Source organism: Plecotus auritus (genome assembly GCF_963455305.1).
Source record: "Plecotus auritus genome assembly, chromosome: 6".
NCBI classification, from domain to species: Eukaryota; Metazoa; Chordata; class Mammalia; order Chiroptera; family Vespertilionidae; genus Plecotus; species Plecotus auritus.
In genome coordinates, this window is record NC_137773.1 from 165568539 (window position 1) to 165590166 (window position 21628).

At 42.2% G+C, this 21628-nt stretch overlaps 1 protein-coding gene and 1 pseudogene across 4 annotated transcripts in view; one reads left to right on the top strand and one right to left on the bottom strand.

Annotated features, from left to right (window-relative positions):
• Positions 1–21628, top strand: part of CNOT10 (CCR4-NOT transcription complex subunit 10) — a 109506-nt gene that overhangs the window by 6692 nt on the left and 81186 nt on the right. The window lies entirely within an intron of this gene.
• On the bottom strand, positions 8489–8839 carry LOC308250634 (dynein light chain roadblock-type 1-like; annotated as a pseudogene). The gene has a single exon. The product of its transcript is annotated as a dynein light chain roadblock-type 1-like (transcript).

Consider the following 21628-nt stretch of genomic DNA (forward strand, 5'->3'; position numbering starts at 1 on the left):
GCTTGGCTTCCTCCATCGTTGGGGGCAACCCTAGCCTCCTGGTCTCTCCAGCTCCATGGCTGCCGCCATTTTTGTTGGGATTTATTTATCTTCTGTAATTGAAACTTTGTAGGCTGGAGTGGAGGCCTGGGCTGGCCAGGATGTGCGGAAAGCTTGGCTTTCTCCATCGCCGGGGAAACCCAGCCATCTTGGTTGGGTTAATTTGCATACTTGCTCCTGATTGGCTGGTGGGTGTGGCTTGTGAGCGTGGTTTGTTGGTGTAACGGAGTGATGGTTGATTTGCATATTACTCTTACTAGATAGGATATTCTGCACCAACAAAAACTTTGTGGGTTTTTTTTTTCTTCACATGGGAAAGAGTACAAAAGAGTTGCCCAGTAGGAAATTTCTTATAAGCAAAATGAATCAGTTATTTTACACCATATAAAGTAAAAGAGTTGTTTATTTGAAGGTGTTTGAGTAGATTCTAATGATCTTAAGCATTTTACTACTAGGAAACATAAAGTTAGAGTTGCCTTGGAATATAAAAATGAAATAGAAAAGCAGAGCCGAAACCGGTTTGGCTCAGTGGATAGAGCGTCGGCCTGCGGACTGAAAGGTCCCGGGTTCGATTCCGGTCAGGGGCATGTACCTTGGTTGCGGGCACATCCCCAGTGGGAGGTGTGCAGGAGGCAGCTGGTCGATGTTTCTCTCTCATCGATGTTTCTGGCTCTCTGTCCCTCTCCCTTCCTCTCTGTGAAAATCAATAAAATAAAATAAAATAAAATAATAAAATAAAATAAATAAAATAAATAAAATAAATAAAATAAATAAAATAAAATAAAATAAATAAAATAAATAGAAAAGCAGAGCATCCTTTCTAATCCTTCCTTAGTAAATCCCCAGGGTTGTTTTGAGGAGTCAAGCTCATCTTATATTTCACTTCACCCTTTGGTAAATGCGGAATAGCCAGAAAACATACTAGAATTTTCACCATGATATATTTGGATACACTGGCTCCGGTCTAAGAAGTATATTGGCTATATGATCTCATGGTTTTGAAATGTGTTTTAAATAGCAGCACTATTATATTGAGTCTGACATTTGAGACTTTGTCCACACTATCAGACCTAAGTATTAGATTAAACAATACTAATGAAAAATTGAGTGATATAGACAGCTAATTTTCATCATTTAGAGTAAATAAAATGTTTGGATTCAATGTTTGAAGTGAGGTACATGGGGTTTAAATCTAAATTCTGCCACTTAGTAACTTTGTGACCTTGGAGTTATTTAAATTCTGTAGGCTGACTATCTTTCAACTCTACTAGAGTTGTGAGGACTAAACAAAATCTTACTTATAGTAAGGACCATATAAATGTTAGCAGAAATGTCTATTATTATTTGAGATAATCTTATAAGGTGTTTTGTAGAGAAGGGTTTCTTAATGTTTAAATGGTTTAAATGTACATATGAATTCCAGCATTTGTTAAAATGCTGATTCTAATTTAGTAGGACTGCGGGTGGGGCTTGAGAGTCTGCATCTCTGAAAGCTTCCAGGTGGGTTTTCATACTGCTGAGCTACAAACCAAGGTTATGCAGTAGAAAGAGCACAGGCTTTGGATTTGTCCACCCATCGACTAGAATTCTGGCCCCAAATATGTTAGCAATGTGACTTCAGCAAGGTCAAGCTTCCTCATCTCTAAGATGGACATAATATGATGTATTTCTAATTAAATCAGTTTTTGTTAAATAAAAAATAGTGTGCTCAAACAGTACCTGACATATTGTTGGTGCTTTACAAATCTAAGTTCCGTTTTTCTAAAAGAAATGATTCACTGGTCCATCCAATATGGGAGACTCTGATAGTATCCCTTCCTGAAAAAGATGAAAATTCTAATTTTCTTTGAAAAGTTTTTACAATTCTGTCATTATGAAATCAACTTCAACATTGACTTAAAATTTTATTATAGCATGGCAAGCAAATAAATTCACACCAAATGTTGTGGGCTCACATTGGGGAGATGCCCCAGGCAAGTGGTAGGCCTAAGTCAAAGGGGGTAGAATTTCTGCAAGTATAGATAATTGAGAAAAGAAATTAACCCACGAAGCATTTTATTTCACTACTATTATTTTTGCCTTTTTTTAGTATGGAAAATTTCAAACATGCAGTACAATAGAGAGATGGTATAATGAACCCCACGTACCCATCACTCAGCTTCAGTAGTTAACAGCACATGGCCGATCTTATTTTAGTTTGATTTCTGCTATCACCCTCCATCTCTGAATTATCTTTTTTTTTTAATATATTTTATTGATATTTTACAGAGAGGAAGGGAAAGGGATAGAGAGCTAGAAACATCGATGAGAGAGAAACATCGATCAGCTGCCTCCTGCACACCTCCCATTGGGGATGTGCCCGCAACCAAGGTACATGCCCTTGACCGGAATCGAACCCGGGACCCTCCAGTCCACAGGCCTACGCTCTATCCACTGAGCCAAACCGGTTTCGGCCATCTCTGAATTATCTTAAAGCAAGTTCAAGACATGGTATCATTTCATCAATAAATATTTCAATGCATGTATTTAAAAAATAAAGACTTTTTCTTTAAAAACATAACTATAATTCCTTTATACTCATCATTTCAAACAAATATGCAACTGTTGAATTGATAGTATATATTTTAATTACCATCAACTTTTACTACAGGTAAAGAGATATACATATAACATAGAATTCAAAATATCCCAATACTTAAGAACAAAGTAGATATACTTGTTCCCTAAACATTGCTGTTATCCAACAAAGCAGAACAATTATCTCATCTGCAGGACTAACATTCTCAGCATCCCTCCTCTCACTGCTCCTACTGGTTCCTAATTGCCTGCCAAGTCTAGGTGTCAATTTCCTTTCCACATTGTCCTCAGTATCCTGAGCATTCCCTGCTTAATTCTCTCCAGCTGATAGAAGGAGACTGCTTTTAACTTTTGCCAGGAGCAGGTCTCTCCTGGCAAGCTGATCAGAGTTCTAAACTCTCACAAAGAGCTTAGAGTTCCAGGATCTCGTAAAACATTAGAGTTGGAAGGAACTTCATAGTTGAGCCCCTACATATGAACACAAAGGCAGGAATGTAAAATGATTTGTCCTGTCTCATGATTACCTAAAAACCTCTCAAAATAAGAACAAAGTATTTCACATCTAATCTGACCTTTCTACCATCATTAAATTTCAATCAAGGAGTTGTGTCTCTTATTTTACTATATTTGGTTAGTCTCTCTGACTACCTACTAAGGGTTAAAGTATTTTTTGTGTGTGATTTGGACATTGTAAAATAAACATGTTTAGAGCACACACAAAGAAAGTTATTAAAGAATATGAAAGGTGCCCCGCGGGCATGGTTCGGAGTTTGAGCTTGGACCGATGAACCAGGGGTTGTGGTTTGATTCCCAGTCAGGGCAAATGCCCGGGTTGTGGGCTCGATCCCCAGTGTGGGGCATGCAGGAGGCAGCCGATCAATGATTCTCTCTCATCATTGATGTTTCTATCTCTCTCTCCCTCTCCCTTCCTCTCTGACATCAATAAAAATATGTTTTAAAAAATAAAACATACAGCCCTAACCGGTTTGGCTCAGTGGATAGAGCGTCGGCCTGCGGATTGAAGGGTCCCAGGTTCGATTCCAGTCAAGGGCATGTACCATGGGTTGCGGGCACATACCGGTAGGGAGTGTGCGGGAGGCAGCTGATCGATGTTTCTCTCTCATCGATGTTTCTAACTATCCGTCTCCCTTCCTCTCTGTAAAAAAAATCAATAAAATATATTTTTTTAAAATAAAACATACAAAACAATTGTATGTATAAACATACATCTGCAAAGAACGAAATTCACCTTTCAATAAAATTATATTTAAAAAAATAAAAGCCTTTCATACTCTTTTTAAAAATATATATTTTTATTCATTTCAGAGAGGAAAGGAGACAGAGAGATAGAAATATCAATAATGAGAGAGAATCACTGATCCTGTACACCCCCCACTGGGGATCGAGCCTAAAGCCGGGCATGTGCCCTGACCGGGAATCGAACCTGAACCTCCTGGTTCAAATGAGCCACGCCAGCCAGGTTGTTTTGCATGTTTTAAATGTTTATATGAATTACATATGATGTGTACATTTTGCAAATTGCTGTTTTTTACCCAATATTTTCAAGATTGAGCTATGTAGATATATAGGTAGAGATCATTTTAATTGCTGAATAGAATTCTACTGTATGAATTAACCACAGTTTATTTAAAATATATTTTATTGATATTTTACAGAGAGGAAGGGAGAGAGAGAGAGAGTTAGAAACATTGATCAGCTGCCTCCTGCACACCTCCTACTGGGGATGTGCCCGCAACCAAGGTACATGCCCTTGACCGGAATCGAACCTGGGACCTTTCAGTCTGTAGGCTGACACTCTATCCACAGAGCCAAACCGGTTAGGGCTAACCACTGTTTATTTAATTCACTCTTCCTCAGAGGAACAGTTGGGTTGTTCTGTTGGACAACTTCTTTTATACTTATCACTAGGTACCCTATAATTTTTGCAAATAGGCTAAATGGAATCTTTGAAAATATACACTGAGTGGCCAGATTATTATGATCTCTGAACGCCTAATAATCTGGCCACTCAGTGTATATTCTATATAATAAAAGGCTAATATGCAAATTGTCCCCTTGACCATGAGTTCAACCAGCAGGCAGGCTGGCCAACCACCCATGTCCCCTCCCCCTGGCCAGGCTGGCCGGACCCCACCCATGCACAAATTCATGCACCGGGCCTCTAGTGTATGTGTGTGTGTGTGTGTGTATATATATATATATATATATATATATATATACACACACACACACACACACACACACACTCACACACACACTGAGTGGCCAGATTATTATGCGTTCAGAGGTCATAATAATCTGGCCACTCAGTGTATATTGATTCATTTATAATTTATTATTGTTTGTTAATATAATAATCCTGGCATATTGGCATGCTATTAATGTTTATATATCAATCCTATGATCCTATTTTGCTGAACTATTTTATTTATTCCAATAGCTTATCTATAGAAAATCTGTAGATTTTCTTGTGAGGGAATGGTAATCAGGTTATCTTAACTCATCATTTTCTTTAATATTTCTTACTGTAACAAAATTTAAAAATTTGTATTTATCAGAATTCTAGGGGAAAGGGTGACTGAAAGCCAGAGAAACAGGTGGCTTCGTAGGACTGTTCCTCTTGAGAGAAGCAGCCAGTGCTGGGGGACTGCCCACCCAATGCTCCATGTGTAGAGCGTGTAAGGATTTTTGAAAGAGGTGTGACCTGAGGAACCGATTGGGGCCTCAGGAGATGGAAGATGGCTGTGTTATCAGTGATGTGATCCTTTCCTCTGTGTCTTAAAATCTTTAGTAAAAAACAGGAAAGATCACATGCTTGGTCTCATTGATATTTTTGCAGGAACCACTAAGGAGGTAGAGTTTTGTATCTAGACATGACACGGAGACAACAAGAATATAAACAAGCACCAGGAAGTGGAGTCTAAAATCCTGGGCAGGACTGGAGCTGCCCAGCCTCAGGAAGGAGAATTTAAGCCAAGTTTCTTAAACCTTTAAGGGTAAGACAGTCCTGAAGTGATATTTGTGTTTTCATTGATTTCCATCCGATATGTGTGTTCCCTATGTGGAGTACACATGGTCAAAAGAGTATTTTTTTCCCCAAATTTCTCTTTAAAGTTTTGTTTGCTGAACCTTTGGCCTTCCTTGAAGTTAGAGTGTGATCTGAGGGGCATGAGAAAAAATACCACCTTCAAATTATATCTGCAGTGGCTTGTCATAAGGGCAAAATCCCTTCATTAGATTCATTTCTTTAGGGCCCTCTATACATATAATGAATTATGGTTTTATGTTTTCTGAAGAAATAATAAACTAATATTAGGTAACAAATTAATGTTGGTATAGATTAGTTTATCCATTTAGCCTATCGCTCTCAAGGAGAAGGCAGTGGTGGATAGTCTGGAATTTAGGGTCCAACTATCTGGGTTGAATCCTCACTCCCCCACTTACTATCTGTGTAATTTGGGACCACTACTTAACATTGATTTGTTGTTCCACTTATTTATGCATTTATTGGTTGATTCTTGTATGCACAAAGTTGGCATATTGGGACGATGCTCTAACCAACTGAGCTAAACCCCATTTTTTTCAGGGAATAAGTTTTTCAGCAGGCCTTTTTGCTCTCTACCCATTGTAACTCTTCCTATGGGCCACTTCAGAACAGCATGTTACATTCTCTTCTTTTGATATACACATACTGTGCACATTAAACATTTAGAAATATTCTTCCACAAAAAAAATTATGCTCTCATAATTTTCTTTAAATACATAGTCATTGTGATCTGTATTTAATTTTCCCATTTTTTTGTTAGGGTATGCATACAGAGATATTTCTTTGCCCTCTTGATTATAAGAAAACTACCGCTCTAGCTGGTTTGGCTCAGTGGATAGAGCATCCGCCTGCGGACTGAAGGGTCCCAGGTTCGATTCCAGTAGGGAGTGTGCAGGAGGCAGCTGATCGATGTTTCTAACTTTCTATCCCTCTCCCTTCCTGTCTGTAAAAATCAATAAAATATATTAAAAAAAAAAAAAAAAAAAAAAAGAGCCCTACCCGGTTTGGCTCAGTGGATAGAGTGTTGGCCTGCAGACTCTAAGGGTCCCAGGTTCCATTCTGGTCAAGGGCATGTACCTCCAGTAGGAGGTGTACAAGAGGCAGCTGATTGATGTTTCTAGCTCTCTATCCCTCTCCCTTCCTCTCTGTAAAAAATCAATAAAATATATTTAAAAAAAAAAAAGAAAGAAAACTACCAAGAGTGACGTCATGTGGCAACTGACATTCAGCTATATTGACAGGGTTTACTGCAGCATATTACTTGACCTCTCTGAGCCTTAGTTTCTTCATCTATACATGAATGGGTTAAATACTTACTCACAGGGCTGTTAAGGATTGAGTAAGGCTAAGTATATGGAAGTGCTTTGTAAGGTAGAAAGCATAATACAAATATTAATTATCATTCATTCCTGTTGTTTGGAAAATACTCTTAGGTCTCACAAAGCCCATCCAGTCTTTTTTTTTTTTTTTTTTTCCAGTTCAAATGAACGTTTATTGACCCCATATTAAATGTGAAATAGTTAAGAAATGCCTTTCCTCGGTCTGTGTATAATTCCCATTACTCTGTACTTTCTCCTCAACTGGGTAGGTATATTCCATGTTTTCTATAATTACACAATCTCCTATATTGTAATGGTAGGCTTGTTCAGAAGCTCAGAATATTAGAAAGTGGTGGGCTGCAGAGTAATGATCATAGCTAATGGAGAATTTGTTTCATTTTAAACAAGCATTGAGAACTTGTGGCTTCCCATGGAGGTGCTGGGCTGGTTTGTGGGAATTGAATTGCAATCGGCTGTGGTCTCTGTGACTTCTTCTACAAAGCTGGGGTGCTTGACTCCACATCAGAAGACAGTTCAAAAGCCTGTGTATTTTCCAGATACCTGTCAGCGAATTCTCGCAGTCAGTGGTCAACCCTAGGTGAGTGGTTGACAGTATGAAGTCAGTGGTTAATTCTAGGTCAGTGATCAATTTTAGGGGTAGTATAGAGAAATCACAGACAGGGAGAACAAGGCAGAGAGGATCAGGGCCTTCCTGAGCATGGTGCCAGCAGGGAGGGCAGGAGGCTCGCGAAAGTGAGCAGGAAGGTAGATAGGCCCTGCAGGTAATGCAGACATGTAGTCCTCTCTTCATCTGTCCTAGTCTTCATCCTTTTTCTTCCCTTCCTGCATAGAACCTCAAATGTCCTATTGCATTACCTTGAAAGCCCATCACAGCACAATGATTTGCTTTGCCAAGTCGAAGACAGCACCAAGTCATTGCATAATTCCCTCCAGCATTCAGAGTTCCTGAGCAGCTGCTCTGGAGGTGGATGAAAATAACCCACCATTTCAGTTTTTTTTCTTCTTCAAGTTTCAGTTATTTTTAGTTAAAGAAAAACAGCCTTTTCCAAGGGCAACAAAGTGAACTGAAGGTCAGAAGGAAGCAGGGTATAGGCTTCTCACAAGCTCTTGCTCCAAAACCTGGACTTGAGGAAAGAAGGCCCTCCTAAGATCTCAGAGGCAACTGGCCAGCAGAGGAGTGACTAGTGGGATGGGGTGGAGCTGCATCCCACCTTGGTCACTGAATTGGTTTGCATGGACTCTAAGGTGATTTCTACCTGCCAGTTGGTTGACATAATTAACACTGTTATTCTTGGGGGACATTAAATTAAGGAATGACATGTGAAGCCAAGAGAGTGGCTTATTCATTTGGATTTTTTTCTTTTTTTCTTTTTTTAAATCTTTATTGTTGAAAGTATTACATATGTCCCCCCTTTTCCCCCAATGACCTCTTCTAGTGCTCTTTGAGCACCCCCCCCCCAGGTCTTCACCACTCTATTGTCTGTATCCATGGATCATGCATATATGCATGCAGGTTCTTTGGTTGATATTCAGTTGGATTCTTAATCACAATCAAGAAATAGTCTTTATATGGTGCAACTATAATTTCATTTTTCTTGGAGTAAATTCAAAGGAAGGTGAGGTTATTCTGAGGGTCAACTTCTCACACAGTGCTCTGGGCCTTCAAGATGAAGTTGTGCGTGAGGTTGGCGTACTGTGTGGTGGTGGGATTGTTCATGGTGCTCTTAATCGGAATGACTTCTGTGTTCATCATGATGATTCTCTGCATTCCCTTCTGGCTCTGACGTCACTTCAGTGTCTCCTCCACCTCTGCCATTGCAGACCAATCGGCAAGCTCCCTATGGCCAGCACAGCCCCCACCATTTCAATTTCTATAACCCATTTGGGAATGAGAATGTTATTTTTAGGGTACAATAATTTAAAAGCTCACTTGCCTAGGGGGCAACGTCTTCATAACTTTAGGGAAATGAAGTAGGTTCTGTCTTTTTTTGCAACCAGTGACCAGAATGAGTTCTTCTTTGTAGTAACAGGAAACAATTCACTGCTTACTGGCACCAGGAGTTTTAACTGGTGCTAAGCATATCCAACTTGGAGAGTTTCAAACCACTGGAATGTAGGGCACCTTCATGCTTTATGACCTATACCATGGATGAACTCAACATCCCTAATACCACCTTAGTTCAGGGGGATAAAGGTGATGTCTTTTGTTCCAAATGGCCCAAGAACATTGTCAGATTCACAAGGAGTGAGGTTCTTTTAGTTGGATTCCCTCAAATGCAGAAGCAGACTCTGAGGCAAGGATTTTGGTGCCAGTAGTTTATTCAGGACCACATAAGGTAAGGGAGAAGGGGAGAGTGGAGAGCCGGTAAAGCAGATGTTAAATAGCAAGTTTCAGTTGTGGGCAATTGGTGCTTAATCCTGCTGAGGACTCTCTGAGAGTCTGCAGGTACATGCCTCAAAACGGTCCCTCTGAGGGATGAGTTGGGGTACTGATACACCAACTCCCACTCCTCAATGATTGAAGATTGCTCCTGGGACATTAACTGACACTTCTGGCCCCCTAAAGGGGCCTGAACAGCCCCATCCTCCAAGGTCAGAGAATGTCCTCAAACAGAGAGGCATAGGAAGTCCTCCAGGTAGGCAAAGGACATATGGGTGGGGCACTAACAGCATCTGTTACAAGTGTCAAAGACAGACTCATAAACAAGCATTGTGTTCCTCATTTAAAATATAGAGTCTGTCTTTTTGAAAGACCATTTTTGCCTTGCAAGGTATGTTTGCCTTTAAGTAAGGTAGCAGAAAACCCAGCTGTAGCTACTGGCTGTGGAGCAAAAGCCAATTAGAATTGAAGCCCTCACCATTTGTCATTTCCATCCCCCTTCTCCAACTGTACTCAGAGTAAATGAGGTCACCCTCTCCCTGTAGAGTCAGCACAAGCGTGGGCAGAAGATGATGCCACTGACACTCAGCAGAAAACTGAGACAACAGTATTTGCAAGAAACCAGGCAGAACAGGGCTCAGACTCCATCATCTATATCTAGACGATGCAGGACACTGTTGATTACCTATGATGGCCGTGACAGTTAAATCTGATGAGTACAAGATGTCTAGCATAGTGCTGGGTACCCACATTAGCGCTCTTGCAGACAAATAAGAAGGTCCACACATGTTCTATTTTAATTCTTCTCCTAAGAACAAAGAACACCTTTGCTTTCTTTTGGTTTATAAAAACAATACATACTTCCGGTAATTGTAGAAAACTAAGAAAATACAGAAAATGGTAAAGAAGGGGGAAAATCACCTGTAAGTCCATTTTCTGATCTTTTATAAATATATAAACAAAATAGACAAATTTAAAAATATGTAAATAAAATTCAGAATTTTTATAGAATAATTCCATATTGGGATCTTCTACATGTATGGTTTTCTAATCTTTTCTTCCTTCAGCACACCATGTGTCAACCTAAATAAAGTAAACTGAGGAAAACTCAAGTGACCAGAAATTGAGTTGATTTGGGAATAGCAGAGGAATTGCAATTCAGGAAACACCTGCTGTAGCAAGTTATCAGTGAGTCTGTTGAGGTTAAGTGTGGGGGTAGAGGGCTGTATTCATGGGCAAAGGGAACAGAGGGGAAGTCCAGTCCGAGTCCAAGCAGTAAGTTCATTGGCTTGAGGATGGAGAAGGGTTTTTGGCAGATGTTCATTGGCCAGGAGATAAGTCTGGGTCTTCTGTAAATCAGGCATTTTACGGGAAATTGGTCTCTCAGCGAAGTTTGTTCTCCTAGATCAGTGGTCAGCAAACCGCGGCTCGCGAGCCAAATGTGGCTCTTTGGCCCCTTGAGTGTTCTAACGCCACTTCTTCAAAATAGACTCGCCCAGACCAAAAACTGGCTTCTGTGCATGGGCCACAAAGTTTCAATCGCACTGTACATGGTATTTTGTGGAAGAGCCACACTTAAGGGGCCAAAGAGCCGCATGTGGCTTGCGAGCTACGGTTTGCCGACCACTGTCCTAGATGATGTAATGTGTAATTGTATTCCTGAAACCTGAGATTCTCCATTTCATATCCTCTAGTTCCATTTTAGATGGAAATCCCTTCACAGGGGGCTCAAACATATTCTGAATGTCATTGACAATTCTTGAAAATGTTTCTGTCATCTCAGTCATATGCCATCACCTGAATGTGCCATGAACTCCTTGGCCATTCTTCTGTAAATTTGTGTTAAATACCTTTGTAAATTTGTGGTGAACACCTTTGTGGTGAACACCACATGACCTCTGGGTATTTTTGTCAAAATGTACCCTTGGGTGTGAAATTACAGAGTCAAAAGGGAATGAGACCGAAAGTCTGAGGACAGAGTTAAGGGGCTGCGTTCTACAGGCACTCCCTGGTGGAGATAACTCGTTGGCTGCTGAGTGACAGGCCAGGTGTGCCAACATACAGGATCAGAGTCCTTGAACTTGCAGGAACCCCGGAGATGGTTTCCTCCCAAACCCTCTTTGTTGTTTTTCAGATAAGGAAACTGCATCTCAAAGAGATTTAGCCACTTGCAATTTTTAGCAATTATGTACCACTTCTCCTGGCACACATGTAAGCAAGCCCTTGACAAGCCTCTGAAAGAAGCACACATGGGCCAGACTCAGACTCGAGACTTGGGTTGTTTTTAGAAATTAAATTACATCACGACACAGAAGATGGAATGATCAGACAACTGGCTCCCCAACCAGAAGGGAGGCTATGTTCTTCTGATGCTGGGGACCTGAATGGGTGCCTCCTTCCACATCAGCTGACTACACATAAGATAAAATATATCTTCCTACGTTTGGAAGAACCATGAGGTTTCGTGGGGTGCCTAGGAACAAAAATAAACCAGAGGGAACACAGCCCATTGGGTCAGACTGACTCAGTGAAAACTACACTGGGAAAGGCAAAGCACTTTTGTGAGGGCAGCTAGAACCTTTCTTGTTTGTTGAATGGAGACGTAGACTCCAGGTCTGATGTGTATTGCAGACACTGTCACTTCCACTATGAGGCCCCTCCTCAAGGACTGTTTGAGGCTCCCTTGAAATGAAGAGATTTGGGAATAAATGACCTTTAACGCAATGAAAATCTTCCTCCTACAATCTCCGCTAATCTTCTTAGATGTTAATATTTAGCATTACCTTCTACTACCCACGGGCCAGTAAATGCAGCTGGCTAGGCTTACCAGCAAAACCTTTCTAATACTTCCCTTCCTTCTTCCCCCTGCTGGATCGATGGAGATTTCTGTTCTTTCAAGGGGTCAGTTAGAAGTGACACCCCTTTTGAAGTAGAACACCCTTTAAAAGTCAAAGAATTGACAAAGGGCACAGAAATAGGTTTTCAGAGTTGCATTCTGCCACAGGATAATTAGCACTTCATTAAAGGCTGTCATAGATGTTTCCGTGAGGAAGGTGGTCACGTCCTCTGTCCTCTCGGCTTCCTCTCCAGAGGGCAGATTCTGGCTCAGTAGGTCTGGGGTGGGGCCTGAGTTTCTGCAAGTCTAAGATGCTTCCAGGAGATGCTGGCAGATGCTGATTTGAGGATCACACTCAGCCAGGAAATGTTGCTAAGTAGCAAGGGAGGCACGGGGCAGACTGTGGACATCTTCCTGCTGCTCTGAAGGGCAGCGGACACTTCAGTCTGTCTGGGCATTTCCTTGCAGCCAAGAGCCTGAGCTTTGGGATCAGATGGAGTTGTGTGCTAATCTTTACTCTCCCCCACTGTGTGGTCTTGGACAAGTCATTTCACCCCGCTGAGGCTGTCTCCTCATTAGTAAAAAAGTGGGAGGGGATACTAGCTGCCATATTGAATTGTCCAGGAGATTTTGTGACTGTGTATGAATGATGGCCTAGCAGAGTGCCTGGCACATTTAATAAATAAAACACCTCAATACATGGTGCCCTGTCTCCCTATTGCAAGGATGGAATTAAGAGTGGAAGCAAGCCCTGACTGGTTTGGCTCAGTGGATAGAGCGTCGGCCTGCGGACTGAGGGGTCCCAGGTTCGATTCCGGTCAAGGGCATGTACCTTGGTTGCGGGCACATCCCCAGTAGGAGGTGTGCAGGAGGCAGCTGGTCGATGTTGCTCTCTCATCGATGTTTCTAGCTCTCTATCCCTCTCCCTTCCTCTCTGTAAAAAAATCAATAAAATATATTTTTAAAAAAAAAAAAAAAAAAAAAAAAAAAAAAGAGTGGAAGCAAGCCTAACCGGTTTGGCTCAGTGGATAGAGCGTCAGCCTATGGACTGGAGGGTCCCAGGTTCGATTCCGGTCAAGGGCATGTACCTTGGTTGCGGGCACATCCCCAGTGCGGGGTGTGCAAGAGGCAGCTGATCGATGTTTCTCTCTCATCAATGTTTCTCTCTCATCGATGTTTCTAACTCTCTGTCCCTCTCCCTTCCTCTCTGTAAAAAATCAATAAAATATATATATTTTTAAAAAGAGTGGAAGCAAGAGCCTACCGTCTTCAGCAGGTCCAGAGTTAACAAACAGCATGTTAGTGGGTGTGCTCCCTATGTTCAGATGGTTTCTCTGCTTTGATTTGAGCCACCCTAGGGCAAAATGAGGTAATGCTTTGGAGTCTCAGAGAGAAAGCCTTTTTCTCATTAGCTGCCACACCCTTAGATAGTAAGGTGTCTTTCATAGACTGTTTTCTATTCTTTTTTTTTTTTTTTTTTTTTTTTTTTTTTTAATATATTTTGTTGATTTTTTACAGAGAGGAAGGAAGAGGAATAGATAGTCAGAAACATCGATGAGAGAGAAACATTGATCAGCTGCCTCTTGCACACCTCCTACTGGGGATGTGCCCGCAACCAAGGTACATGCCCTTGACCGGGATCGAACCTGGGACCTTTCAGTCCGCAGGCCGACGCTCTATCCACTGAGCCAAACCGGTTTTGGCTGTTTTCTATTCTTAAGTTCAGGTGACACCTTTGTCACAGATCCTTCTCAAATGGCAGAAAATGAAAACACTTCACAGTTCTTACGGGTTCAAGTCCATTTTCTTCTACACACACAAAAGCATTTTCTCAGGGTCCCTGTGCCCCATTCCTATGCCTCTGGCTTACCCAGGCTTCCTAATTAAGCTGCAGTACCTAACAATCCTTCAAAGGGCTTATTCTGTTTGCTTGAACTTTCAAAATTACTTCAAAAATAACTATAGACTGTCTGCTGATAAGCAGGAGGTACAACTACCCAACTTTTTTTCTCTGGGTTTCTGCCTGTTTTGATGGCTACAGTTAACACCCACATGTTGTCTAAGAAGCCACCACCAGCAAAAGCAGGTGTTTTGTACCTGAGAACACCCTTCTGCTGACCTGATTTTCTATGGTGACAGCAACATCCTGATTTCTGAAGGTAAAATTTCTGGCTCTGTCACTCAAGATGCTTGGGAAGCAACAGCATGTATGGTTTAATTCATTAACTTATATCCCTAGATTTATTTCTCCTTACTCATAGTCCTGAGTCATTTAAGCAGTGTAAAAAGGTATATATATTTTTCTTAATATATTTTTATTGATTTCAGAGAGGAAGGGAGAGGGGGGGAGAAGAGAGATGGAAACATCAGTGATGAGAGAGAACCATTGATTGGCTGCTGCCTGCACGCCCCACACTGGGGATCGAGCCCTAACCGGGAATCAAACTGTGACCTCCCGGTTCATAGGTCGATGCTCAATCACTGAGCCACGCCGGCCAGGTGGCAGTAGTAGTTTTGGTAAATCATTTGAGAGTAAGTTGCTGACATCATGCAGCTGACCCCTAAATACTTCAGTGTGTAGTTCCCAAGAACAAGGACATTATATTAAATAACCACAATAGAATAATAACATTTCAGAAATATAGCATTGAAATAATTATGTCATCTGATATACAGCACATATTTAGACTCCCAAATTGCCCCATTATATCCTTTACAAGTAACTTTCCCCTCTTCTCATTCATGAACCATGATCACACACTCTACCTTTTTTAATCAGCAGCAATTACTCAACTTTTCTTCTTTTTAAAATCTTTCATGAACATAACACTTTTGAGAAACACAGGCCAGTTGTTTTTTTGGTTTTCAAAAGGCAGACACTTTTAATTCAATCACTCTATTGCCTTCATCTCCCCATTTTCAAGCCTGTATATGTATCCAAATCATATATGTATATATTCAAGGTACTTTTCTGTTTCCTGCAGAGAGCTATTTATTTATTTATTTATTTTTTAAAATATATTTTATTGATATTTTACAGAGAGGAAGGAAGAGGGATAGAGAGCTAGAAACATCGGTGAGAGAGAAACATCGATCAGCTGCCTCCTGCACACCTCCCACTGGGGATGTGCCCGCAACCAATGTACATGCCCTTGACCGGAATCGAACCCGGGACCCTTCAGTCCGCTGGCCGACGCTCTATCCACCGAGCCAAACCGGTTTTGGCAGAGAGCTATTTATTGAGGCACCAAACATTCACTGAGTGCCTAATCTGTACTAAGCTTGTGAAAAAGACAAGTAATGCTTATTCCAGATGTTAATATATGATATTAGTTAAGTCTTCTGGTTACAAAAAAACAAAACAAAACAGAAAGCTGCTCTAGCAAATATAGGCAAAAATGGAAATTTATTGAAATGCAACTATTGAAAGAGTTAAACATCCAAGCCCTGGATAGGGCAGGACCAGGTGTTCATGGACCTTCCCCTTAGGGCAATGATGATGCCATTATGGTGTGACTCAAGCCAACAAGTCCCAACCGCTCTGTCTCTCTGTTTAAGTTTCAAATTTCTGGGGAGAGAACCTGATTGGCCCAGCTTAGGTGAGGTGCCCATCCTTAGTCCAAACAACCATGACCAGAGTGGTAGGTTCATGTGACTCACAAATGACTAAGAGGGACCTGCCCCTATATATTTTAGTCTTCCCAGACACTGGGAAATTTTGTGAATGGGGTAGACACTCTAGTTAGTTTTTATATTATACTAGAGGGGGGTCCCTCAGCCCAGCCTGCGCCCTCTCACAGTCCGGGAGCCCTCGGGGGATGTCTGACTGCCTTGGAGGCGGGAGAGGCTCCCTCCACCACCGCTGTGCTCACCAGCCGTGAGCCAGGCTCAGGGCTTCTGGCTGAGTGGTGCCCCCCCTGTGGGAGCACACTAACCACCAGGGGGCAGCTCCTGCGTTGAGACGTCTGCCCCCTAGTGGTCAGTGTGTGTCATAGCAACCAGTCGTTTATTGCATAGGACTAGAGGCCTGGTGCACAAAATTCGTGCACAGGGGGGTGTCCCTCAGCCCAACCTGCACCCTCTCCAATCTGGGACCCCTCGAGGGATGTCCAACTGCCCTCTCACAATCCAGGACTGCTAGCTCCCAACTGCTCACCTGCCTGCCTTCCTGATTGCCCCTAACCGCTTCTGCCTGCCAGCCTGATCACCCCCTAACCACTCCCCTGCCAGCCTGATTGATGCCTAACTGCTCCCCTGCCAGCCTGTTTGCCCCTAACTGCCCTCCCCTGCAGGCTTGGTCACCCCCAACTGCCCTTCCCTGCAGGTCTGGTCGCCCTCAACTTCCCTCCTCTACCAGCCTGGTCACCCCTAACTGCCCTCCCTGCATGCTTGATCACCCCCAACTGCCCTCCCTTGCAGGCCTGGTTCCTCCCAACTGCCCTCCCCTGCTGGCCTGATCACCCACAACTGCCCTCCCTTGTAGGCCTGGTCCTTCCCAACTGCTCTCCCCTGCTGGCCATCTTGTGGCAGCCATCTTGTGTTCACATGGGGGTAGGATCTTTGACCACATGGGGGCAGCCATCTTGTGTGTTGGAGTGATGGTCAATTTGCATATTACTCTTTTATTAGCTAAGATTAGCCCTCACACTTAAATAGGTTCAGGGTTGATATTCAAAATATTTTTTTAAAAATATATTTTTAAATTTTTTTTTTTTAATATATTTTATTGATTTTTTACAGAGAGGAAGGGAGAGGGATAGAGAGTTAGAAACATCGATGAGAGAGAAACATCGATCAGCTGCCTCTTGCACACCCCCTACTGGGGACATGCCCACAACCAAGGTACATGCCCTTGACCGGAATCGAACCTGGGACCTTTCAGTCTGCAGGCCGACGCTCTATCCACTGAGCCAAACCGGTTTCGGCTAAAAATATATTTTATTGATTTTTTACAGAGAGAAAGGGAGAGGGATAGAGAGTTAGAAACATCGATGAGAGAGAAACACCGATCAGCTGCCTCCTGCACAACCCCTACTGGGGGTGTGCTTGCAGCCAAGGTACATGCCCTTGACCAGAATCGAACCTGGGACCCTTCAGTCCGCAGGCCGATGCTCTATCCACTGAGCCAAACCGGTTAGGACGATATTCAAAATATTTAACAACTGTCATGGCCCAGGTGCTGACCATTCAGAGCAAATGTTGATTGTAGCACAGGAACAGGTTCTAAGGATCCCTGCTGGGCCAGGCATTATTTCACAGGGAGATATGAGACATCCTGTGGGAGGGGCCAGGGTGGCCTTGGAGAGGTGAAGCTTTGGGGAATTTCCCTAGAGGGTCAGGTGCCCTACAAGCCTATTCTGAGATGCATATTCATGCAGAAGTGATTTATTAAGGAAATGTTCCTAGGAAAGTAGAAAGTGGACCAAGCACTCCTGGCTGGTTTTGTTCAGTGGATAGAGCATTGGACTTTGGGCTGAAGGGTCCCAGGTTCGATTCTGGTCAAGGGCACATGCCTGGTTTGTGAGCTCGATCCCCAGTTGGGGGTGTGCAGGAAGCAGCCGATCAATGATTCTCTCTCATCATTGATGTTTCTATCTCTCGCTCCCTCTCCCTCTCTGAAATGAATAAAAATATATTTAAAAAAAAAAGAAGTGGGTGAAGCAGAACAGGAAAGGAGAGGAAACCAAGCAAGGATGCTATATGAGGGTTCTCCAGAGAAACAGAACCAAAGGCAGATAAATATATATAAAGAAATATATTAAGGGAATTGGCTCACATGATTACAAAGGCTGAGAAGTCCCATGATCTGCTTTCTACAAGCTGAAGACCCAGAAAAGTCAATGATGTAGTTCTAGTCCAAGTCTGAGAAGCTGGAGAACAGATAGTATGAGTTCTAGTCAACGTCCAAAGGCCTAAGAACAAGAAGCCCTCAACAGATTGGATGATGCCCACCCACAATGGGGAGGACCATCTGCTTTACTCAGTCTACCTATTCAAGTGCTAACTCATCTGGAAATACCCTTGCAGATATACACAGAATAATGTCTCACCAAATATCTGAGCACCCTGTGTCTCAGTCAAGTTGGTACTTAAAATTAAAGTCCCACAGAGGGCAGCTTCAGCCTGGTCCCACAGAGCAGCTCTAGAGTGTAATCTATGCTGCATATTTCTCCCATCAAAAGGCAAGGGAGCCCAGCCAGTGTGGCTCAGTGGTTGAACATTGACCTATGAAACATGGTTTGATTCCCGTTCAGGGCACATGCCTGAGTTTTGGGCTCGGACCCCAGTGGGGGGCATGCAGGAAGCAGCAATCAGTGATTCTCTCTCATCATTGATGTTGCTATCTCTCTCTCCCTCTCCTTTCGTCTCTGAAATCAATAAAAATATATTTAAAAAACAAACAAAAAATACAAGCTCAGCCCTAGCTGGTTTGGCTCAGTGGATAAAGTGTCAGCCTGTGGACCAAAGGGTCCTGGGTTCGACTCCAGTCAAGGGCACGTACTTTGGTTGCAGGCTCTTTCCCAGCCCGGGCCTGGTTGGGGCACGTGCAGGAGGCAACCAATCAATGTGTTTCTCTCACATCGATGTTTCTCTCTGTCTTTCCCTCTCTCTTCCACTCTCCCTAAAAATCAGTGGAAAAATATCCTCGGGTGAGGATTAACAACAACAAAAATACAAGAAGCTCACACTATATATAACATTTAACAACTTCAAAAAGCCTTAAGTAGTGAGCCACTTGTAATGGCACAGACAGCAGATCCTACTATTTTCACTCCAATATCATTGGTCAAGAGTTGTTGACATGTCTCTGTCCATCTCAAGAGGGTAAATGCCTTGAAGGATGGGACTATGGACTCTTCCACTCATGTGTGGAAGAGACCCTTGCACAAATTAGGCTTTCACCAATCAGCAAGTGAATGAAGAGTAACACATCATGGTACAGACCAGAAAAAGGAAAAAAAAAAAAAGGAAAATTAGCATGCATTTTTTCTAAAACTCTTGTGTGTGATTTCATACCCAAGTACCCAAACAGACAATTGTGCTTCTGTAGGGATTTTCTTTTTCAAATATTGATGAAAACAGTCTTGTATGTGCTCTGTTTCTTTGTCCAGCTCTTTATCCAGTAATTATTTATCTACCTATGTACAGTGACCTTGCTTCTAGGCATAAGGATGAATTTACCATAACTACTATTTTAGATGATGTTTAAGTGGAGTTTTTTTTTTTTTTTCTTGAGCTTCTTGTGGATAAAATATCTTAATAACCAGAGGGTCAGAATCTGAAGCAGCTAAAAATCAGCACCTTGCATGGTTTTTCATCCATCCCCACTTTCAGAAGGATAAAAAAAAAAAATCCCAAACACATGAAAAACTATTTGCTTTGAAGGCACACAACAAAGAAACTGTGAAAGAAAAAAACAGCAAACATGAACCAAGCAAGAGAGAAGTTTCTGCTTATAATTTTTTTAAATATTAAAAGATGAATTCATTATTATCCCACAGACTCTTGAGTCACAAAATCACGTGCCTGATTATTCTATAAAATTTAAATGGCAGCATCCTTGGAGAGAGAGTTGCCTGGTAACTCAGATCAGAGGATTGTCTTTAGATTCATCTGGAGTCATGTGTGTCTATTTTGGTTTTTCTGTTGAGCTCATTTCCTTCACTACAATTGAAAAACTGAACAATTTTGGAGTAAAAATTTCACTCACAAGGAAGATTCTTTTCCTTCAGAGGATATTTTTATTAGGAAGTACAGCTGTCTTTATGCCGTTGAATTGCTCTATTTTCAGGATTGTTGCATGAACATATAGGAAAAAATGTGGAAAAATGCATCTACATATAACAAAAGGAAAAATGCCAACCGAGAGGGGGATTGCAGATTGAAGTGTATAGTTTTGAGGCTGAAAGCCAGACACCAACTTTCTAAGAGGAGAAACTAATTCAGCCTCTGACATAGGATGAAAGTATAAATTAACCAGTTGAGAGATGCTTTGTTAGCTCCTACCTCTTCATTGACGCAAAGAGAGCTGTCCAGGTAGGCTTTTTCTCACCAAGCTCAGAAGCCCTGAATTTACCCTCTTCTGAATTAGCGATCTGTTCCCAGATCTTTTTTTTTTTTTTTACTCTGCATGTAGACAAAAGAAAACCAAGTAACTGTACTACTGTGATTCTTTTTTTTTTTTAAATATATTTTATTGATTTTTTTACAGAGAGGAAGGGAGAGGGATAGAGAGCTAGAAACATCGATGAGAGAGAAACATTGATCAGCTGCCTCCTGCACACCTCCCACTGGGGATGTGCCCGCAACCAAAGTACATGCCCTTGACCGGAATCGAACCCGGGACCCTTCAGTCCGCAGGCCGACGCTCAATCCACTGAGCCAAACCGGTTTCGGCACTACTGTGATTCTTTAGGTTATAAGCAAGAGAACCATGCCCAGCAAGCATGGCGCAGTGGTTGAGTGTCGACCTATGAACCAAGGGGCCACGGTTCAATTCCCGGTCCAGGCACATGCTCGCTTGCGGGCTCAATCCCCAGTGTGGGTATGCAGGAGGCAGCCGATCAAGGATTCTCTCTCATCATTGATGGTTCTATTTCTCTCTCTCCCTCTCCCTTCCTCTCTGAAATCAATAAAAATATATTTTAAACAAAGAGAACCTGAGTGAGAGACCTTACACAAAAGGGAAATTACTGGAAGGATTTGGAACACTGATAAAAGGCTAACCAAATGGCTACGAAATAGGCCTTTTCTTCCTAACTTCCCTCCTGGTCCTATTCTCACACCTCCCTCTCAGCACTTTCCATCCTCCTCATTTCCTGGCCGCCTCTTGCTCTGCCTTCTCCTCTTTGCCCTTCAAAACTCCCATCCCCTCACTCAACCCAACTCGATCTTAGGAACACAAGTTGGTTAAACTGATTCTCAGAAAGTTGTGTCAACAACTAAGTCACTATTACCACCAAAACACTGTTAGTCCAAGAGGTGGAATAATTGTCTAGGAAAGACATTTGAGTCCCTATGGGGTCTTCTATAAAATTGCTCCAATGACTTGATAGTGCATATATTTTGAGACAACCTAGGACTCGGTCTCAATTTTCTGGGTTTGTCTTTTTAGAGCAGAACCTGGTCTATCACACGTAGTAGAAGTGTTATAGAAAATGATCAATAGCTGGGCCCTTCTAGTCTCACCTTAGTCAAGTGCTGAGTCTTTCCTTTTTTCCTCATTACCAGATCCTTCTCAACATACAATTTTTCACCTTCTGCTCTAGGCTATTGTGCTGGGTGTTGTCCCCATGGGTTTGTTCTTCCTGAATGGTCAGTATGTTTTGTGTTGCCTGCTGTCAGTGATTGGCCCTCACTGATTCCCATTAGAAGGACCCTGACATTGA